The sequence below is a fragment of the Leptinotarsa decemlineata genome, unplaced genomic scaffold (assembly GCF_025532065.1).
Source record: "Leptinotarsa decemlineata unplaced genomic scaffold, Ldec_3_MD MMD2_tig00026282_RagTag_RagTag, whole genome shotgun sequence".
NCBI classification, from domain to species: Eukaryota; Metazoa; Arthropoda; class Insecta; order Coleoptera; family Chrysomelidae; genus Leptinotarsa; species Leptinotarsa decemlineata.
Window position 1 is genome coordinate 14369281 of NW_027412668.1, and position 10248 is coordinate 14379528.

Below are 10248 nucleotides of genomic sequence, written 5' to 3' on the forward strand. Positions count from 1 at the left end.
CTTCAATTTCAAGTATAATTAAGGTTTTTATGTAACTTCAACTTGGAATAGTTTATTTATAGACTGATCCATTACATTTTGGAAATTATTAACATTATTCATGATAATAAAACAATATCTACGGTATCAACTTCACTGAAGACGAGTTCTGTTACAGAGTAGCGAAACACGTCGATGATTCTCTACTGAGAAGAAGATTGTTCCACAGCTAATCACTTTTCATTCATCTATTCAGCAAGTAACTAATTTTTTTCATTTCCGATATTCATATTTATTAGTTTTTTTTAAGTCATCGAATCGAGTGAGCGATCCACCCAGTTTTCACCGCACAACTAAAATTATAAATGTTGGTGCTGAAGTTTCGAAAGGGTGGGAGCTTTCTTAGAATTTTTCTGTTTTTTTTTAAATTTCGAATATCAACATTTGAGATATTTGCAGAATACGAACACATTTTTTTTATTGAACAATATCTTTCAAATTATATGTTTGCGACATTGGCTTGGATCGTAAATTACACTGTTTGAAATCATGAATCAAATGACAACTCAATTTTCGATGAAGGCTAACTGAAATTATGTGTTTGACCTAGATCAATACGGATAAGTTTTATATATAAATTATATACAGGGTGTAACTAAATAAGTGTAAAACATTTAAGGAGGTGATTCCTCATCGAAAAAAAGATAGGAGCTTTCATATAAAGAAATTTTATTGGAGCATCCCTTGTTAAGATACAGCCCCTTAAAGGGGGTACATAAAATTTGAATAACAATTTTTTTCACAAGCACCACATATGAGCTGATGAAAACCCTCACGCTATTGTCGAAACTAACCATCAAGAACAGTTTTTTCTTAACGTGTGGCTCGAAGTTATTGGGGATAATTTAATTGGGCCTCATTTTCTATCTCCTCGATTGAATGGTGAGGCATACGTTAAATTTTTAAGAGAAGTGCATCCAGTATTGCTGGAGTAAGTTCCTTTGGGAACTTACTCCAGCAATACTGGGATATGTTTTTCATGCATGATGGGGATCCCGCCCATTTTAGTCAGGTAGCACGTCAGCATTTAACTGAAACTTATGCAAATCAGTGGATAGGTCGAGGAGGACCAAAGAACTGGCCCGCTCGATCCTCGGATCTCAATCCTCACGATTTCTCTATTTGGGGCCATTTACAGCATTTGGTTTATCGTACTCCTCTTCGCGATGTAGAGGACTTAAGAAACCGTATCATCGATGCGTGCAGATATATTGAACATTTACTATGATTTCTACATGTTGTGTGTTATGTTTTTAATAAATTAGTTTTGTGAAATCGTTTTAATCAATCGTTTAATCAATCGTTTAATGCAGGTACTAACTACAAAATAACAATAAATCCAGTTCGCATTTATGACGATGTATCTCTGTAGTTGTTCGTAAAATAATTTTTTGCTGCGAACTAGTTTATTTCGGCTATCGGAAATACATTTTTAAATGGTAAACAAAAAGTTGCATTGGAAATAAATTTTAGGGGTTGCGTTTTCCACCCCTTACAACCATGGGGTATATCAAATAAATTACTGGCTAAGTGTCTTTTCGGTAGTACAAAACGTCAGGTTAATTTCAATATTGTAACTTTTTCAGTGCTTGTGAAAAAAAATCGTTATACAAATTCAAGGGGGTACATAAAATGTGTATGTATGTGTATGAAAGATCCTATCTTTTTTTCAATGAGGAATCACCTCCTTAAATGTTTTACTCTCATTCAGTTACACCCTGTATATTTATATATATTTCAAATCATACTTACAGTAAAAATGAGTTAAAAGCAATAAATTGAACATATACACTGACGGATCAGGTTAAACATATATAAGATTATTTTGGGTTTGACAAATGTCATAGCTTCACATAAATGCCATTTTTCATTTTGTAGGATGATTTCATAATCTTTGACTTTATAGAAAGAGTTATTCATTGATACAGTTTTCATTATCATGTTTTTGATGTAGTTTCAGTAAGTTACTGTATATATTGCTGAGATTATCAATGTCAGTTTTCTTATTCATACAAACAGAAGACTTATTGATTTCAACCATTTCAAGAAAAAGGCGTTTAGAAATATTTTTAGTTTTTGTACGCAGATACAGAGTATGAAAACAAAGCTCCTGCTGAATTATTGCAAATTATAAAAAATACCCTTTAATTTAATTGCAACACATAAAAGTTTAATAAATATTCCGCAACATATATTTATGGTGTGCATTATCAAAATAAATTATCAACACTGATAATTATGGTTTTGACGAAACATCCAAACAATTATTGTTTCGCAATCCATGCCAAACCTCTATCAATAATTTGTGGCTAAGGTATTTCCATATATCACATTAAATATCTGTGTCTGGGTAATAAAATGAAAAATTAACATAATAATTCTCAACCCATAGATGAAATCAGGTTCAACGAATTGGTTTGCATGAAGCGAAGGTATTCCATTACGCAACTGGTTAGTTGATATTTAGAATTTTTCCATGAATTCTTCTTCTTCTTTATTGGCCGATGCTTCCTGTTCAGGCGTTAATTAGAAGAATGCCGAAATCAGTTAGCAATGTTGAAAAATATCGATTTTTTATGTATAGTATTAGGCTGGAAGAATTATTTCCTAGGAGGTTCAATTTGATCAATTTGGCATAATAGATTTTTCCTGAAATGGAATATTATACGTTGTATACGGATTATTACTATATGAATTAATGAAATTATTGTAGCAAAAAAATAGTAGAAACTGCCTCCAATTTGTACAATTGCACCCTAAATCGAACAGACAGATGGTAAGACGTTTTGTCCGCAAATGTGAAAACATCTCGATTAATCAGTTTTACATACAATTAGTTCGGTACCTATATTGTTCATCATGGTACCAACTGTTATATTAGGATTAATGTACAAACTAGCTGCTGTAAAGACATTTTCATTCACATATCAATTTACTTCAAGAACTAAGCAATAGAGAATCTATACACATGCGAATAACCTACGAATGAACAAAAACTCAATAAATAATTCTTCAGAGGTAATATAGTAAAGATAACTGAAATTACTGTGAGAGATTACCCATCACGTTAGGATTTGACAGCATTTCGTATATCCAATTTGTGTAGTACGACAGTGCTATTGATAAACGACATTGTTCCCTAAAATATTACAACCACATATTTGAAGCGAACGACAAATAATATCGTCGCATTCTAAGGACAAAATAGTCAATTAATGCCCAAGAATTCACGCTAGTCTTCTTTTTTGAGTAGTACGCACGCTAGTTATTCAATGCCTAGTAAGCAAGGAAATATTAAGAGCAGACAGTTGTTAGTTCACAGATGGATAAAAAAAAACACCTTCAAGCTCTGGTGCAAGTATTTTCAGTTGCAGACCCAGGACAGAGATATCAACCTGCCCAAGGACCTATGCGACTGTATTTCAAGCGGAAATATAGGCTTTTGAATTGTGTGCGGAGAGATCGGTAGAATCCAACCTCATACACAAGTCGAAGAAATATTCTCGAACAGTCAAGCGGCAATGGAAGCTCTTGGCTCCTACCGAGCAACGTATAAATTAGTAGCAAATTTTCAAAAACGACTCTCCTCAATAGAAAGACTTAACAAATTGTCTCCGATCTGGATTCCTGGCAAGAGTGGCCTGTAAAGCGGCTTCGTCAAGAAGCTGGGTTCATTTGCGGGTTGCGGTGGAGGGTTGAATATACCCCCTCAGTTTTGACTCAACCTTATGGATCCACTCTAAGAATTTCTTTAGGTTGGAACATCAATGACTTGAAAGACTAACTTCGTCGTTTGGCTTCCTCCTAGTAACACTACACTGAAAGTTAATGATTTCGGAAACAATTGGTCGTACAAAAATGAATTTCTATACAATCGTAGCTGACAAAATCCCCTACAATCTCTCCAAATATTTCTTTAACTCAAACCAATGATTCGTCCATATCTTCAAGGTGAATTTGATCCAAAGTTAAGGAACTCGAAGATAATCAGAGATTTGGTAGGTATTACTCATTATCACAAAAAGTTTCAAATACCTCAAGCTTTTTGTAAATGATCGAGTATTTGTCAATCATGAATTCATATTTATGATCGATATCAAAATTCTCATAACAGTATCACGACAGCTGAAGAGAATCGTCAGTATTAACTCAAAAAATTTGCCGACATCAATTCTCATTTTGAGATATCATCAACTGTTTAGAAAGACCATCAACTGTGAAGCAAGAAATAGTATCACAACTTGAAGACAATGATATTAGTACCAAATGAGAAACTGATGATGCTGAACCATTGATTGTCAGCTTAAACATTGATAAGTCGACAGATTCAGAGTTCGCAGAATACTGTAATAATAATGGAAACCAGCTCGAAGATCGATTAAGGCCTGCGCAGTATGTGTAGAAGAGTGGACCTGCATTTGCCAAACTTCACAATTTGACAGAAAGAGCTGGGAGTCACCCCCATGCGGTTTTTATGGTTTGAAATGTATTGGAAAGGTTAAAAGCTCAAGGTATGTTCCTCTTTGCTTTTACGCAACTGATAGTTCTTTTTTTTGGATTGGATCGTCACGTGAGATGAAAAGTGGATCCTCTACGACAATAGGAGACGTTCAGCACAGTGATTGGACAACGATGAGCCACCCAGGGACCTCCCGAAGGTGAAAACCCAACAAAAAATAACATGGTTACTGCATGGTGGTCAGCGGCTGGTTGATTCCCTATAATTTTCTGCAACTGGGCCAAATCATCACAGCTTCACTATTGTGAACGAAATATTGTAGATTTCCTCATCCTAAAATGATAAGAATACGTTGAATTCTGCACATTCTGTGAATTTTGTGTTTATCAAAAGCCAATGTGGAAAAGCAGTATGTTTTAACAACAATCACCTTCTATATCCAAAACTCTTTTCTCGCCACTCTCCAATGCTACTTCCAAAACTCATCCTTGAGTTTTAATAGCAGGCATATGATAAAATTTAATTTTCAAAGGATTAAAGTTATTCACAAGAATAGGTTTTGATCATTGATGGTTTCCACTGAATTTGCTAGTGAAAATTGAAAACAATATGGACCGGAGACCTATATTGATGAAAATTGAATACTCCGCAATTTCATTTTGGAGGATCCGCTCTGTGAAATGACAATCTATGGTGGTATCTGGAGAGGTTTGGCAAAGAACGTTCTTTGTTTATAACTCATCAACGGTTAGAGATACTGAAAAATGTAGGAATTCTCATAATTTTATCAACTTCACTATTGAATTGGATTAAATTTTTTGCAGGGCCAACTGTTTCTAAGAAATAGTTGATAAAATAAACGGACCACCTTCAAAATCAAGTAATATAATTATGAAATCTATACATATATCAGAACATTCCAATTATTGAGTTCACCTTCATGAAAGTATTATTCGATCAACTAACTACAGCTCAACAAACGCTTGTCCTCAATTCTCGTTGGTTTCCTCTCTCACTTACCCAATGCGAATTGATTCGCGCCAAGAAGTGCCAATTATGCTTATTTATTACTCCGTTATTGTGAAAACGACTGTCGTCACCGCATCAAAATATTTTGAAATATGTTTATATTTTTGCTGTTGATGTCGGAAAACTTTACAAGGTAACCTAATCGTCTAGGTCGAATTCGTAAGAGCATTTTACTGAGAGTGAACTTGATGGCTTTTCCATAGGATTGGACCGCAAAATATACTCGAAATAACAGTATTGTCTTTTTCGTTTCATTTCAAATGTTTTTGAATATTTATCAAATTGTGTATAAAACAGTGCTCTATTGCTGTTGTCTAAGATCGGGTATTTTCTTGTTCACATTCACTTGGGAACTGGGAATATTTCCAAAATGAAGAATCCGCTAACAATACAAAGGTAGATTTCTTATAGAAGTTGAAAAAAACTAGGACTCATTCAGACAACACATGAATATACTTAGAATTCATCTTTTTACCTTTGGAACACAATAAAACTATTTTGAAAAGTAGCATTAATTAAACTCCCTTACTTTTATTTTTTGACGTTAATATATATGAGAGCTGAAGGGCAATGATCCAAATTCAAATACCCGGAAAAAACTTTTGGGAAAACATCAAATCACTCTCATAATTCATATATTTATATATTTATATATATATATATATATATATATATATATATATATATATATATATATATATATATATATATATATATATATATATATATATATATATATATATATATATATATATAAATTAAACAATTTGTGGACACAACACTCAAAAAAGGGGGGCAAATCGCGGACACGTGTTTCTGGCTATTGGCCTCATCAGCGCGGTGCAGCCAAGTGTAAAGATGGGAAACACTTGTTTGCCGAAATCAGGAAACAACACAAACGCACGGAGTCAACAACAGGAGCCAACCGCACATTTGTGGTTCCAGTTAGAAGACCTAGAATTCCCAGGCTACATCTAACATGACCACGGAGGCAGCTATAGCTACCTGCGTGACATCCGGGTCCAGGATAAATACAAATAGAGATTTTATCGAGTGTGCATGATATAAATCAAAAATGAAACAATTTGTGGACACAACACTCAAAAAAGGGGGGCAAACCGCGGACACGTGTTTCTGGCTATTGGCCTCATCAGCGGGGTGCAGGTAGCTATAGCTGCCTCCGTGGTCATGTTAGATGTAGCCTGGGAATTCTAGGTCTTCTAACTGGAACCACAAATGTGCGGTTGGCTCCTGTTGTTGACTCCGTGCGTTTGTGTTGTTTCCTGATTTCGGCAAACAAGTGTTTCCCATCTTTACACTTGGTTGTGTCCACAAATTGTTTAATTTTTGATTTATATCATGCACACTCGATAAAATCTCTCTCTCTCTCTATATATATATATATATATATATATATATATATATATATATATATATATATATACTCTATATATATATATATATATATATATATATATATATAAAACGGTGTCTTTGAGAAACTAGTATGTACTGGTATAAATGTTATTCTGGTATATACGATATATACCGGTATAACAATTTTATATAATAGGACAATGATTAGAAACTTAATTGAAATTCTATTACAATTTTTTACTTAAAATATATCTTCTAAAAGTGAAAGTTTTTTGGTGTTCACCAACGGAGTTAGATTATCATTTTAGTATCGGGGCATTATGAAGAAAGTGATTTCATATTATTGAAAAAGCTAAAATATAAAACTGCAACACCTATACCTACTCGAAAATTACATTGATGTAAATGATTTAAGAGACATTATCATTACCTAAGGAGACTAATAACAAGATAATTTTACTTCAATTTTGGAACGCACATTGATAGGTAGGTTGGAGAAAAATAACCTAAAGGCAACGTACCTGGGAAAATCGTAATTAACCTTCATATCTCTGGTCAACAAATACTTATATACGGTTGACCAAAGAAAACACTTTTTCTTATTAGAGAGTTATTGCAGTGCGAAAACAAGATTTGCGGTATATCTTATACTTTTAGGGCAATGTCAGTATAACGTACGTATTTAAATAAGATTTTTTCCAACGAACCGGAAATTCATACGGATTGATTACTACATTTTCTCTCAGTATTATATTATAACATAACTATTACTAAAGCATATTTTTTTAATATTTTTTCAATTATAACAAACAATCGATATTTTAGATGATTTTCATGTTAATTCTTCAAGTACCAACTTGAATACCACTAAATTCGTCTTTGGTACACGTTTAACGCGTGACTATGATTCCTCGCGTTCCTTAGAGAGAGGGAACGCCGCTAAAGTTTCAAATGGACCAATGAATGAATCTAACACAGATTGATTGGTGAATCATTTTGTTGTCTTCAGCGCAAGCTTAGATGTCAAAATAGTGCATACCCTATATTCCTAATGACGTACTATTTCTAGTACTTTTCACTATCTTCTGGTACGTTAATACTACTATTGAAAATTCGAGGCAAATCTAGTACCATTTTCCATTTTGTGTCTCTGCTCTATGATTTTCCATTCATTGGTCCTCACGTATATATTTAAGAAGAATTCCAAAAACGGCAACTTAAAACAATATAATAATAAGAAGAATCGATTTTATCGCTAGGTAGAACGGTAGAACTAACTAATCAATCAACTAATGACATGAGATATGACAGTAATGACATATGACTTACTTGATTTTGATATTTGTGTGTCAGTTTGTTTTTGGAAATTTGAATGTTTGGATCAGAATCAGAGTGAAATGTTTTTTATTTTTAAATAGAAATGGAAAAGTAGGTAAGTTGTAGAATTTAGACGACTTTTCCTTGAGAACATACATTTTTGTTAGATATATTATCAACATTTCAAAAGCTGACTCTTCCCAATAGTCTCAAGTTGAATATATTGTTAGGTAAGTACTGAAGGTAAAACTAAAAGTACTAAAGGTCAAATTACTTGCATTAAAGATAGTATTATCTTTATTGCAATCTAAAGAATTACTAAAACAGAATTATTCAAATTTGTGTTACAACTTTGAACCAAACATTGATTTGCTGAGATACAATAACTCTAAAATAGCAAAAACTGACGTTTTGAGTGAAGATGTTATCCTTTATATTCAATGAACAGTTTTTGATTTTATATCTATTTTTATCTAATGTTCCAAATAAATTTTAAAAGATTGACTTTTTTTATTCAAATTTAGGTAATTTGAATTTACCCGCTTCTCAACGTCCAGTTTTATATGACGTCATTGGCTTAACTGACATCACAAAAGCGAGTTCATTTCTAGTACAATAAATTTCAACCCAGGAACAACGCTGATGATGTGCAATAACTCTATTAGGCGTGTTCGCTTAATACATACCTATCTGAACGCTCGATTATCTCACTACGCTCGGGAATCGTGGGGAAATTCAGATCTGTTGTCTCCGTTAAATCTGCTCTGTGTTCGATAATATGAAGATCGAGGTAAGAAATGTAATCAGTTAGTTCCAAGATCAACGTTGAGATCAAACATCAAACAGATTTTTGGTTGTCATTTGTCATTGGCTTATTATTTTGAATTTTAGAATTATGTATCAAAATTGACTTCATTGATAGTTTATATGTATTTTTTTAAAAGAAAATTATATCAATTATGTTGTAGAAAAATTTACACCGAAAATATGTAAAAATTATTTGGTTAGATGTTTTGCAAAGACAAATGAAATAATTACACAAATGTCAACTTGGCATTCCTCTAGCGTTTGTTAAATATATTTCGCTCCGTTGACTCTGTGATCACGTGTTATCAAATCTGCATCTGCTCGCTCGGTTCCAGATTTTTAAAACCGAACATACCTAAATAATTATACACAAACGTTAAATTCAATTTTATTTGTTGAAGGAAGTTATTTCAAAATTCTAAATAATGTACCTACTATGAAACGCTTCAAAATTTATAAAAAAAATTATTTAGCGTTTTCAGTGTCATGTGATCAAAAATGCGTTAATTTGAATAGTCATGTTTCAGGACAAAAATAAAAAATAACCCCAATGTTTTTGATTTTCATCAGCAATAAGTCATATGAATAAACTCAACATTCCCATCTTACTACACATTAGGAATTTGTTTCAGAGTAATGAGAAATAATTAAATGACTATTTCGTTCAAGTTAAGTTATGAAGACCATTGACATAGAAGTCCTCTGATTCCGGACAGTATTATACATTGGCTTTAGGTGGTTGTAACTGGTTCAGATTCAATGATGCCGTGGTGAGAGAAGCTTCGATAATGCAGTTACAGGAGTGCGGTACCGCTGACTCGCCATATATTTAATTTTATTCTCGACGCGATGACTCGATCCGTGAAGTCGGTGCCAGGGTTTTCCCTGCAGCTGAAAAGCGCCAGCTAAAGAAGGACACCCTGGATCTATTGCGTTGTTTTTTTCCTTATTATTATGTTTGTATAGGTAACGTTAATGTTAATTCCATAAATTATCAAATAGTTTGAATTGTAACAATAATAGCTGAAGACTAATAAATGATTTCTCTCTCCCAAAAATAGGTTTCTATGGTAACCAATATATAAATAATTCATCTCTCTCGTTTCCTCTCAATGGTGACTTTCAAAGTAAACTGACAGAGGCGATCCCGTTAAAAAGGGGTTTCATTTTCATTGTGAATATTGAACCTAAAAAAAATTGATTACAGGTGTACAACATGA

General features: G+C 33.1%; 1 protein-coding gene and 1 long non-coding RNA gene across 3 annotated transcripts in view; both read left to right on the forward strand.

Annotated features, from left to right (window-relative positions):
* The window catches only part of LOC111517384 (estradiol 17-beta-dehydrogenase 11), a 137910-nt gene that overhangs the window by 45758 nt on the left and 81904 nt on the right, over window positions 1–10248 (forward strand). The window lies entirely within an intron of this gene.
* Window positions 7013–10086, forward strand: LOC141484683 (uncharacterized). The gene is made up of 2 exons (XR_012466740.1): window positions 7013–8336; window positions 9661–10086. It is a non-coding gene; the product is annotated as an uncharacterized lncRNA (long non-coding RNA).